This window comes from Ceratotherium simum, chromosome 11 (assembly GCF_057802395.1).
Source record: "Ceratotherium simum simum isolate JZ-2026a chromosome 11, ASM5780239v1, whole genome shotgun sequence".
NCBI classification, from domain to species: Eukaryota; Metazoa; Chordata; class Mammalia; order Perissodactyla; family Rhinocerotidae; genus Ceratotherium; species Ceratotherium simum.
This window is the reverse complement of record NC_141910.1, coordinates 8,183,141-8,196,903: the sequence shown is the minus strand read 5'-3', so window position 1 is coordinate 8,196,903 and position 13,763 is coordinate 8,183,141.

Below are 13,763 nucleotides of genomic sequence, written 5' to 3'. Positions count from 1 at the left end.
CCCACAGCTAACATCATAATCAATGGGAAAAAGCTGAAAGCTTTCCTTCTAAGATACAGTACAAGGCAAGGATGCCCACTGTCACCACTTCTATTCAACATAGTACTGGAAGTTCTAGCCAGAGCAATTAGACAAGAAAAAGAAATAACAGGGATCCAAATTGAAAAGGAAGAAGTAAAATTATGTCTGTCTGCAGATGATATAATCATATATTTAAAAAACTCTAAATACTTAACAACAAGAAAAAAACTGTTAGAGCTAATAAACAAATTCAGTAAAGTTGTAAGATGCAAAATCAATGTACAAAAAACAATTGCATTTCTATCACAAACAATGAACTATCTGAAAAGGAAATTAAGAAAACAATTTTATTCACAAGAGCAAGAAAATAATAAAATACTTAGGAATAAACTTAACCAAAGAGATGAAAGACTTGTACCCTGAAAATTATAAAACATTGATAAAGGAATTAAAGAAGATGTAGATAAATGGAAAAACGTCCTGTATCCACAGAACGGAAGACTTAGTATTGTTAAAAATGCCAATACTACCCAAAGATATCTATAGAGTCAATGCAATCCCTACCAAAATTCCAATGGCATTCTTTACAGAATTAGAAAAAACAATCCTAAAATTTATATGGAATTCATAAAGAACCCAAGTAGCCAAAGCAACCTTGAGGAAGAACAGAGCTGGGGGCATCACATTTCTTGATATCAAAACATATTACAAGGCAACAGTAATCAAAAGAGTATGGTACTGGCATAAAATCAGACATATAGACCAATGGAACAGAATAAAGAGCGCAGAAATAAATGCACACATCTATGTTCAACCTATGTTTGATTAGAGTGCCAAGAACACATAATGGGAAAAGGATAGTCTCTTCAATAAATGATATTGGGAAAACTAGATATCCACATGCATAAAAATGAAATTCCACCCTTATCTCACTCCATATACAAAAAGTCAACTCAAAATGGATTAAAGACTTAAACATAATACTTGAAAGTATAAAACTACTAGAAGCAAACATAGGGGAAAAAACTTCTTGACATTGGTCTGGGCAACGATTTCTTGAAGATTACCCCAAAAGCACAGGCAAAAAAAGCAAAAATAGACAAGTGGGATTGCATCAAACTGAATAGCTTCTGCACAGCAAAGAAAACAATAAACAGAGTGAAAAGGCAACCTACAGAATGGGAGAAAATATTTGCAAACCATATATCTGATAAGGGGTTAAAATATATAAGGGACTCAAACAACTAATAGCAAAAAAAGTAAATAACCCAATTAAGAAATGGGCAAAGGAGCTGAATAGATATTTCTCAAAAGAAGATATACAAATGGTCCATAAGTATATGAAAAGATGCTCAACATCACTAATCATCAGGGAAATGCAAGTGCAAACCACAATGAGATATCAATTCATACATGTTAGAATGGCTACTATCAAAAAGACAAGAGATAACAAGTGTTGGTGAGGACGTGGAGAAAAGGAAATCCTTGTACACTACTGCTAGCAATGTAAATTGGTATAACCATTACGGAAAACAGTATGAACATTCCTCAAAAAATTAAAAATGGAACTACCATTTAATTCATCTTTCCCACTTCTGAGTATATATCACAAGGAAATGAAATCCATATCTGCTCCTCCACGTTCATTGCAGCATTATTTACAATAGCCAAGACATGGAAACAACCTAAGTGTATGTGGATGGATGAATGGATAAAGAAAATATGACACACACGCACACTCAAACTGGAATATTATTCAGCCTTAAAACAGAAGGAAATCCTCCTATATACAACAACAAGGATGGACCTTGATGATATTAGGCTAAGTGAAATAAGCCAGACACAGAAAGATAAATATTGCATAATCTCACTTATATGTGGGATCTAAAGAAGTCAAACTCATAAAAACAGAGAATAGAATAGTGGTCGCCAGATGCTGCAGGATGGAGGAAACGGGGAGATGTTGGTCAATAGGTACAAAGGTTCAGTTACGCAGGATGAAAAAGTTCGGGAGATCTAATGTACAGGATGGTGACTATAGTTAATAATACTGTATTGTATACTGGAAATTTAATAATGGAGTTGATCTTAAGTGTTCTCACCACAAAAAAATCCTTTAACTATGTGAAGTGATGGTTATGTCAATTTGATTGTGGTAATCATTTCACAATGTATACATATATCAAAACATCTCATTGTACATCTTAAGTGTATATAATTTTTATTTGTCAAGTACACCTCAAAAAGCTGGAAAGACAAAAGGTAAATCTAAAAAATACAAAACTTATTTTCAACCCTACCTAATCCTGAACTTAGAGATGCATCGCCTTTCCCTTCACTATTGAGCTTCTTGAAAAGCAGTCTATTCCTCAATCCTCAATGCTTACATTTATTTGCCTCAAATTTACTCCTAAATTTACTGGCAGCTATCTTGAAAGGGCCCTAAAGATCTCTTCCTTTTGAACTCGGTGTTCACTGACCTGTTCTAACTTTTCAGTATGGTAACAGAATCAGGCATAGTTGAGTGCTCCCTCCTAAGAGTAGCTGCTTTGATTCCCACGGCCCTCTCTGGCTGTTCCCGTCCTGTTTCCCACAGAGTTCATTATCACAGATTCCTCCAGCCCCTTTTACTCTACTCATCCCTTAACTATATTGGTGGCCTCAGTGTCCTAGCCTCAGCTTCTCGTCTTCTTGACGTGGATACTGCTCCATAGTCTCAATTACCATTCTCAGACTGCTTACTCCAAAAATCTGCTTTCCCAGGCCTGATCATCTGCCTCTGAAACAAATCCATGTGGATCTTTTGCAGGCAACTGAATCTCAAAGCTAGAGTCAAAGTATCCCCTCCATCCCCTAAATGACTCTTTCTCCTGAGTTCTCTGTCTGGCTAACAACACCACCATAAAAACCATCCATCTTAAGCCAGTACCTCCGAGTTCTCCCACTTCCTTCTCTTCCTTACTCTCTCCCCCTTTTCTAGACAGGCTTCCGCTGCCATGTCTCTTGAATCAGCCTCCCCAACACCAAGAACGCAGTAAGTGAAGTAAGTGATGACGCCAGGAACAGACACTAAGTTCCCAACTCCAACTGTTAATGCCCTTTTCACAACTACACCCTAGCAGTGGAGGTTCTTACCATGTGCCAGGCACTATGCTGACCACTGTATATACTTTATTTAGTTGAATCCTCCAAACTATTATTACAGAACAGAAAACCTACGAAAAGAGAAGTTAAATAAGTTGCTCCAAATCATGCAGAACTAGAAGAATTCCAAGCTGGGGTTTATCTGACACCACAACCATTCTCTTGGTCACTGAATGATTCTGCCTCCCACAATGCTACTTAAAGCTTCAGCCGCTCTACCTAAACGATTGAAACAGCACCCCAAGTGGTCTCCCAACTGCCAGCCCTGCCCTACCTCATCCCTAAATCTATTCTTCATAGTGCCCTGAGTTCGCAAAAATAAATAAATAATAAAGCATCCCCAATTATGTCCTCCTAAAAAACTACTGGTTCCCCCTCCTTACAGAACAAAATCAAAACTCTTTGGCCTGACGTATAAAGCCACATGTATCTTTTCAACACCATCTCCCCACCTTTTGTTCCTGCCTTCTCTCTCACACTCTGAGTTCTAGCTCTAATGAAATGCATCCCATTATTTGTACCAACTTTGTATTTTTTATTCGTCTGTGCTGTTCCCTTTCCTGGGAAATGCTCAGCATCAAACCTTTACCCTCTCTCTATTTGTTGTGTTCACCCTTCAAAATCCAATTAAAAGTGTCAATACTACATCTCGAGGGTCAAGTCATACCTCCAAGACAAATGAAGCTGTCCCCTCCTGGATCCTTGGCTTTCTTTGTACATCTCTGTGCTGATTTATGTAATACACCTTACTGCAATTAGGTTATACATCCATCTCCCTCACTAGTGTTCTGACCTCAGCCCCTAATTCACAAAAAACAGAGTCCCAATGTTTTAAAAGCTGAAGGATAAATAAAAGAAGTGATCCCAGTTGAAGGAATTAAAATGACAAGGGCCAGGATGTTAAACTGAAATTAAAAGCATCCAAGGAAGATTGCCACTTTTTCAAAGTTACAGAAACAGTGAGAGAAAGAGAGAGATTGAGGCGCCACGGGAGGCCCAGCACAACACTGCCTCACTTTCTGCTTCCAGATTCTGGCGGGAGATCAGTAAAAAGAGCAGTGGGCTAAAATTCAGGTGAATTAGAGGTTTAGTCCACAGAGCATCACTGATAATTTTTATCTTCTTAAGAAAGTCATTTAATCTGCGATTCTCAGTTTTCTCATGATATCGAGCTTTAGAGCCTACCCCATGTTCCTGAAGGGCCCAGCGGAAAATAGTAGGGGTGGGCAATGATGCTAAGGCCTAAAGTCATTTTCACATGAGCTTCAGATGGCTAAGGTGAGGAACAGCCTAGAGCTCCCGCGATTGAGACACAAAGTGAGCAGACAAAGGTAAATGACTACTGGATCAACACCAGAAAAGAGGACGCTGGCTCACCTGGGTTCCCCTCCCAGGGCTGCGTTCCTTCCCAGGGCTTAGTTCCCCTGTCAGGGCTGCCTTCTCATCTCAGGGCTGCGTTCTTTTTGCAAGCCATGGCCCAGGGAGAAAGTTCTTTCTCAAATTGTGCTAGAGAGAGGGTGCGCGTTACCTCTAGCCTGAGCCCTGGACCAAAAACTCTTCCTCATATACTCCGTGTTATTTGCCCACAAGTTATTTTAATGAGACAGACAGTTGGTTAACGTCCACAATTTAGTTAAAATGGCATTTTGGTCAAAAACTAAAGTCCCCACTGGCTTGTTTTACTGATACTACGCTTTGGATGTCCCTTGGGGTTTTGGGAATGGGGTGGTTTTGCGACTCTAAGCATTTGGCTATTTTTCAGAATGAGTGGGTCTACTTATTTTGTTTTCTTTCTTAAATTTCTAATTTATTTCCAGCCAATATTCTGCTCTGTGTCGTGTATGATAGTTACAACTGGGAACAACGTATCAGAGCATGTCCCTGCAGTCCTGGAGCGCGGCGTTGCCATGGGAGGCGGGCTGACCCTCAACCTCGGATTCACCAGGCCCCGCCTGTCAGCCTCGGAGGAAGGCAGGCCAGTTCCCTCTGGATCCGCTTCATAACAGCTTCCTCCTGCTGGTTTTCTCTCTCCTTTACCTCCCAGAGATCCTTTCTCCCTTCTCCTTCCTTAGTCTCCATCTCTCTCATCCTACGCTACTCTTCCCTTTTCTCTGTCAGTCCTTTGCTCTCTTTCCCTTTGTATGTTTGCTTTTCCTATGTGAATATTGGAAATGTTTCTGCGCTCTTCTGAACGGCCACCAGAGGGGGCCCTACAATCCGGCCGTCCAGTCTCCGCAGCTCTGCGACCCCGAAACCACCCTGCTTTCCAAGGCTCTAATCGCTCTACCGATCCTAAATTCCCTATATGCTACCCTGCTGCTTCTCTAAGCCTCACCCCTTATTCTGCTCCCCAGCCTCCCACCAAGGACCTTTTGTTTTCGACTTCGTGGAACACCCGCCTTGCAGGACCCAAGTCCCTGCACCGTGGTTTTCCCGCTGTCTACGTTTCAGCCTCCAATCCTAGCGTCCCCGTTTCTGCCACTACATGCCCCAACTCGCCAAGAAAATGTCCTTGGTGGCTGTCAAAAACCCACACGGTTGGGCTCTTCTCGGTGGCGCTGGGTCCCCGCTCCACATCCTTCCCGTTTTGGTCGCTGGACCTAAAAGCCTGCCCCCCTCCCCCCAACCAGGGGAGCTGGCCTGGGACCCAGCTAGGACTCACCTTGAACAGCTCTCCCTCCCTGCTCAGAACCCCCTCCCGCCAGATGTCACTCAGACACCGAGGACCAGCCCTCACTGCCACCCCCCTCCCCGATGCTGCCCCGCCCCAGGCCACGCGGGGCTCCCGGGCGCGCGGCTCTAAACCCAGCACAGGGGCGCGGGCGCTGCGGCTCCGAGACCCTCCCACGCCCTTCTCCGCGCCGCGGGGCCCCGGAAGACCCCAATCTCGTAGGCTCTAGTCAGTCCTCTAGGGTCTGCCCGACATCCCCTCCGATTCCCCCCGAGATTTCTAAGCCGGCCAAGCCTTCCTAGAGGACCGCCCATCCGCATCCGGCGCTGGTCCCCCGCCCCGCTCCGCCACCTGCCGAAGCCTGCGCCAGAGGCGCCCTTTCCCGGCCGATGGTCCCGCGGTGAGCGAGACCCGAGGGGGAATGGTTCGAGGTTCCAAGCTCCTGCTGTCCCCGCTCTGTGACGCCGCACTCCCCGGACTCACACTGTGCTCATATCTCGGACGCCCTTTGATACTGCCCCCAACACTCCCCTGTCCGCGTTGCTCCAAGGACCTCGCTTCCCCCGGCTTCTCGCTCTCCTCGGTGTTTCTATTCAAAACCCGTCAGGGACGCTCTATCCTGCTTCTCCCTGGAATCCCAGCCCCGTCGTTGGAGTCCGAGGGGCCCCACTCTCTTCCCCTAGAGGAATGGGGTTGTGGGTTGCATCCTTCGTCATTGTTACACCGAGTGGGCTCCTCTCCGTATCCCTTCGTGCCCTGCTAACAGCTTCTGGGGACCCCCAGGGCTCCCCCCCTCCCGTCAATTCTCAGGTGCTCTCCTCGGCACCCGGAGACCCTCCGTGCACTAAGCCCGGCCCCACCGCGGCGCCCTCACTGGGCCCTCCTGGTGCCTCGGCAGCGCCGGTCCTGGCCCTGTACATCACTGTCCGTCCCCAAACCTCGCTCGCTGCCCCATCCGGGAGGCGCCATTCTGAACTACTTTTACAATACCCCTCCCCCGAAGATGTCAGTCTACCGCGCTGCACCTCCACCCAGGCCCCATCCCAGGAGATCAGTCTTCTCACCTGTAGAATAGTACGCTAACCACTCCTTCCTCGTAAGGGAGTTAGGAAGATTAAACGCAAGTAATTTGCACAGAGTTTACAACAGTGTCTGATACATGATGTGTGAACTCCTTCCTCCAGCACCAGGGGGCGCCCCCGGGCCACTTCCAGTTTTCTCCGAAGACACCAGCTCTTTTGGCCAACGCCTCCCTTAGCCTACGAAGTCCTAAATGCCCACCTGTAAGAACTCTTAATCCTCAAAGCCCACTCCAGGGAATATTTTTGTGCGTCAGTGAAAACAGGAGCACACCCCTCTGGTTCTCATTCTGAATCTAATTCTGATTCTAAGAGGGGCCTGCCCTTTCCCTGTCTTGGGAGCTATTTCACTACTTTGTAAAATTTTAGATAACTGATCATAACGTAAATGATTCTTGTCTATTGATATACAAAAAAATTCTATTGGGGCAAACCTCTCCCCTAAATCATTTGTAAATATGATTTGTTTTGCAACCATTCGCAAATCCATTTCAGTATTCTTAATCTAGAAACAGCTTTCCTTTTTGACTTCTTTAAACCGCTCCTAATATCTTCCTGGTTCCCTCACTTAATAATGAGTTAAATAAAATATTTGACACCTTCACTTTATGTCTGTAGTCATTATTTTACCTAGTTTAAATATACTCTTTAATAAACCCTGTGAGCCCATTACTATTAATTTTCCCTCTTTATGGAAGATAAAACCGAGATTGTGATTTGATCTGAGAGGAAACCCTACTTGGGTGACCCTAAGGGAGACTCTCCCCAGGTGCTTCTTCACAAGTCCAAGCCTTCTTTTTAGCACAGCTGCCTCTAAAGGACCCCCAAGGATGCCCTGTGGGGCTGCCGCCCTGGACGCTGTGGGGCAGCGAGTGCCAGCACAGGTGCTCTGTGTCCACCCAACCCCACAGAGCCTTCCCCATAACCTGCAACCCAAACCAACCTCCTCCAAGGTGGCTCTGCATCCTGGATACTTAGAAGAATCCTGCATCTTGGATACTTAGAAGAATCCTGCTCTTGTTCTGCTTTTGTTCAACCCCAATCCACCCACCTCCAGCCCTCAAAAGACTGTATGGATCTAGGCGTCCAGAAGAGGGCGCCCTGGACCACTGTGAGATGCCACCAGCCTGTTCGAGGGGTTCTTCTGGGTAGAAAGCACCCTCTCCCAAGTTCTACATCCCCAGCGTCCTTCTCAGCTGCTGTGGTACCCACCACTTCTCTTCCTGCTCACTGTCTCCTCTGTTCCATCCCTGTGCTCTTCCCCCGGCATCATCACATCCCATGCTGTCTCCTTAAACCCCATCCATTGTCTCCCTGCTCCACTCCCAACTCCCCATTTGAAACCAGCTCTGTTGGGCTCCTGATCATATGCTCTTTTCTAAAGTCTAGGGGCTGGCCTGGTGGCTTAGTGGTTAAGTTTGCGTGCTCCCGTTGGATAGCCCAGGTTAGTGGGACCTACACACTGCCCATCAAGCCATGCTGTGGTGGTGTCCCACATACAAAATAGAGGAGATTGGCACAGATGTTAGCTCAGGGACAATATTCCTCAAGCCAAAAAAAAAGAAAAAGTCTAGAGCTGAGGGTGGATTGAATTTTTTTTCTATGAAACAGAAGAATCACAACACCTTAAATTTGGGACGGTCTGTGCAAGAGCCCCACTGGTGAGCCCCACCGCCGGAGGAGAGTCTCCTCCGGCGGTCATCCAAACTTTGGAGGTGCAGGGTCGAGGAGGTCACTCTCTGGACACTCCCACAGCCTCAGGAAGAATGTGAGTAGTTGAAGGTGATAGCCATATTAGAGGCTCTGCCTCACTCTGAGCCAAACGTGAACTATAATCCTCACAGAACCATCTCTGGTAAATCAATAAAACCACTAGTAAATGTAGAATGAAGATCTTTCATTAGGTTAAAAAAAGATATATGTGTGAGGAAGTGAAAGGCCTGAGGAGACAAATCAATAAAACCACCTCCTTCATTCCTGGCCGAGGCCCTCCTTTGGAGAACAACGATGTTACCTTCAGCTCCGTGTAGCCGTCATTGCCCAATCCCGTCTCAAGCGGAGTGAACAAATGTCACTGTCATTAATCTGAAGTGCAGCCTCCTTTCTCGGGTAATTAAAGAAACAGAAGATGAGGTGCGTGAGCTTAGACGGGCATCCTAGGAAATCCGGGTTACAGGAATCCCCTGGGAGCAGTGCGCAAAGTGCCTTTCTTTCTCCTCACCGCACCTTCCCTTTCACTCCACCTCCAGTTTCTTCCCTTGAAGAAGGCAGTTCCACACGGCCTGGTGTAGGGAGAAATCCCCCCTTGTCCTCCAGCATTGAGGTACTTGAGGATAATGCCTGCCACATGGGGCCACCCTTGTGAGAAGACACTGGATGTGCTACAGGAAGGGGGTCTGCAGAGTGATCGAGCACACACGTGCACACACCTTCCTCGCTCACTTGCCGAGGCCCCAAATGCCTTCAGAGTGGGAGACAACTCTCCCTCTTGGAGAATTATGAGACTTAACATTCAAATACATTTGGGAGAGAAAATAGACTCAGCAGCAAGATTGAGGCAGGGGAGATAAGAACATGGTACTACCTGGGTGACTTTTAATTTAGTCTCACCTCTGTTTACTCCTGGCGTGGCCTCTAACCTCTCAGAGAATCAGTTTTCTCACCCTAAAATGGAGGGGTTAGAGCGGACCGGGGATTGGCACATTTTTTTCTATAAAGGGCCACATATTAAGATTTTAGACTCTGCGGGCTGTACAGTCCCTGTTGCCATGACTAGACTCCGCCTCGGGAGCGTCAACAGCAGCCACAGACAGTACACAACCAACGGAGGGAGGCCGCATTTGCAGGCCATGGTGGGCCTGCCCCTGGACTAGACAATCTCTCAGCTCAGATCAACATTTCTATCCCAGGGTTCAAATTAACTGAGGCCCAGCAGCCCTTGGTGGTTTCCGGTTCTGAGAGCCCTGCTCTGACAACCTCTAGACCCAGGGTCCTGCCAAGACTGGCATCTTGACACTCTCTTGCCTCCTCCAACTGGAGGCAGGGGCGCCATTACTGATGCGACAACATGCCATCCCATCAGCAAACAGAATTGGAAGCAACACAGTGCGATCACCCTAGAATTGTCTCCACCCTGGACCCAGCCCCGCCTTGTCCCTACCCCCATCCAGGGCTGCTGGGGCCATTCACCGCTGTGCCTTGGTCCCTTCTGTGCAAGGGTGGTCTGCTCTGTACTCCACAGCCTCGGCTTCAGTTGTCAAGCAAGACCATCCCTCAGTGCTGTGGTTGTTCTATCTCCCACCCCTGAGCTGCCCCAGACAGGGCTTGTTTCTAGATCTTGCATCCTTCTTCTCCTTCTCCTATCCGATACAGACCACCAGACCTTTCTCAGCCAAGTCTTAAGATGTATCACTTATCAGGACTAAGATTCAGATACATGAGCAAAGTCAGGGATTTCTGTTATAGAACTGGAGAGAAAGAAGAGGTCTTCAGACCAGGCAAAAGCCCACTTAGTAGAATTATTGCACAAGGTCATAAGTGGACGAAGAGGCAAGCTCCACACCCCCGATAAGCTGTCCCATGTTAACCCCTACACGGAGAGCATCAGTGAGGCAGAGTAACACAGAAGTCTAAGCATTAAACCAGAAAGGAAATTCCTGCTGCAGACGCTTTAGCATGGGCTTATCGCGCCCTCTTGTGGTTAATTCTGAGAAATGCAGGCTACCGAACTAGGCTGTTTTCTGACATCCTTTGCATTCCCATTTTTAAAAGATCATTTGAACTGTCTGATTCATTCCCCAGAAAAAATTGTGAAGAAAACAAAAATTTGAATTAGCCCATCTCAATCCCAGATTCACCTCAAATCACATTATCTCGTTTTATTTTCAAAATATCCATTTGAAGAAGGCTACACACGTATTGACTCCATTGGAAATAGTGGAGGCAAACAGCCTTGCCTGAGGTCACAAAGCTAAAATCCTGGCTACTCTTCTCTGGTTGTTTCACAGCGCTTTTCATGTTGACCACAAAAATCCACAGTTTCCCTCTGTCCTGGGGTCAGGACATCTTCGAAGCAGGCAAGGGTCAGTGGTCTCACGGAGTGTGTGTAGGGTACAAAGTAGGAACCCAGGGCCAGAAACAAGACTGAGCCAGAAAGGTGCAGGCAGGCGGACTTCTGCATCCTTGCCCCCGGCCTTTCCCCCCTGTGCTGGGCAGCAGTGTTCTCCACGGCAGGGGCAAGGTGGGGCCAGCACTTGTCTTCTGTGCAGCTGAAGGGCCAGGGATTGAGCAGGGACACCACCGCTGAAAGCTGAGTAGCCTCACCCCGTGGAACCTTCCCCCCACGCCCTCTCCCCACGCTTCCTATGTTCCAGCCACGCCGCTTCTCCACGACAACCGCGTGTATATGTCCATACTCCTGCGTCTCTTCTCACACTGTTTATGCCGCCTGGAAGTATCCCCTGCTCCAGCCATCAAAATCCTACTCATCCTTCAAGGCCAAGTTCATATGTCATCTCTTCCCTCTGGCTTTCCATGACCTTCCCTTCCTCTCCTGTTACCCCCTTCCCGTCATACTCACACCTTTCCTCTCTGGACTCAACGTTCTTTGTCCACCTGTTCACAAGACGTGCATTGTTCCATATTTATTTGTCTCCCCCATGGTCTGTGAGCATCTTGAGGGCAGAGACCACTCAATCATTTTACTTGGAATTGATAGAAACCCCCAGGGAACCGTAGTAGAAAAATGCATGAGCTTTGGACCAGACAGACCTGGATCCAGATCTTGACGTGACCACCTGGGGTAGACGTTAAATTTCCTATGTCAAGTCTCATGTCTGCAAAATGTGATAACAACACCTTCAGGGAGTTTGTTAGGAAAATTAAGTGAAATAATATACACAAAGCCCTTATACACAGAAAGCAGTAGCTTTAATATCATCCAGGTCAATGTCTGCTATAATAAATCTAGAGAAGGAAGTGACTTGCCCAAGGTCACACAGGACTTCTAGGACCTGAACCCAGAGCACCCGGTTCCTAGGCCAGACCTTTTCAACCAACTGAAGTCCTGTTCATCTCGTTTGCTATTCTGATCCCAAAACAAATAAAATTGATACCAACACACCCTGCTTATAGTTACACCCTGTCTTAATCTGTTCAGACTGCTTTAACAAAACACCACCGACTGAGTAGCTTATGAACAACAGAAATTTATTTCTCACATTTCTGGAGGCTAGAAGTCCAAGAACAAAGGATCAGCATAGTCTCATTCTGGTGAAGGACTCTTCCTGGTTCAGAGCAGGCACCTTCTTGCTGTGTCCTCACACTGTAGAAGAGGCGAGAGGTCTCTCTGGAGCCTCTTTTATAACACACTAATACCATTCATGACATTCTAGCCTCAGGAAACAAGAACTTCCTAAAGGCCTCACCTACCGATACTATCACAGCTGGCATTAGGAATTCAATATACGTATTTTGGGAGGACATAAACATTCAGACCATAACATCCATACTATATCTCTGCCTATTGTCACTTTCTTCTTTCAAATAACGCTGAGTTCTCCAAAAACAGAGACTGGCTGTTGCCTTCCCTGTCCTCTCCATGGCACAGCCTAATGCAAGAAGAGGCACACGGTAGGAATTGAAACATACTTGCAAAACCGTGAGTGATCCCGAGCTTCCTCAGTTCTCCTCAGATTCAGGATCCACGTCATCATCCTGTCCTAGACCAACCCTGAATTCCCCATGCTCCTCAAATCCCTCCATCTTCTCCTCATTCCTATTAGCTGAGTTCATGACTATTCACTTCTCACCTGCACTTGTCTGGTCCCTTGGGGGTGACAGTGTGGCAGCACAGACACACAGGGGTGGCTTCCAAGGACCAGGCAGGACCAGGGTGGTATTTAGAAGCCACTTTCTAAGGCCAAGTCTGAGGGAGAACGACATGGCTGAAAAAGAAAAGCGAAGTCAATTGGGTTAGAGGCCAAGCTGACACAGAATAGAGAAGGAAGTGAGTGGAAGGAAATTCTACAACTGAGTCTGGGGAGACAGAGGCTCATTTATTTATATATTTGAGGGGGGGCTGTGTCCACATAGCGAATGAGTGGCTGGCCTGAGGTAACACAGAAATGTTTCTGCCCTAAACATTGCCAGCAGACTCCAAACATGACCCTGTCCCCAGCAACGCTGTCCAAACCTCTATCTTCCCTTGGTCGTTAGATCAGAAGTTACTCCAGGTCCAGCCTCCTTTCTATCCCTTCAAGTCATCTCTGAGTCGGGGCTCCGGGCTGCACCTTGCAGGCTGTGCAGCTAGACAGTCTCTTTCCAACCCATGTCCTCAGTGTTTCTGGCTCATGAGCCAGGAATTTTCCCAGAGAAGGCTGCCTCTCAACCACCTCTTTGGACACTGAGCTCAGTCCCATAGAGAGAGCTAAGTTGTTCCCTAAGCCCAGGTCTGACCCTGCAGCCAGGATTCCATCCACGGTCCAGGAGTAGAGCATGGGTCCCTGTATTCCTAAGACAAAACCCCTGTGTATTACAATTTCCAGGACTTTCCACTATTCTAGTCTCCAAAGCGAGGGCAGAAAAGTGGTAGCCTGGGGCGGCATCCCAGCTGGGTACCACCTCCCTGCTCAGAAGCTCAGTGCACATCTCCCAGAAGTGGACGTGGCAGGGCCTCACCGTGGCACCCAGCAGCCCAGATGTGTGAAGTCCTCTCACCGCCATGAGTACTTGGTTTGCTGTTGCTCAGTTGCGCTGGGCCTGGCCTCCTCTGACGGGAGATGACCAAAACTGTGACCTAACTAAAACGGAGGTCCAGCCGACCTTTCCTTCAGCTCTTCATGCTTCTT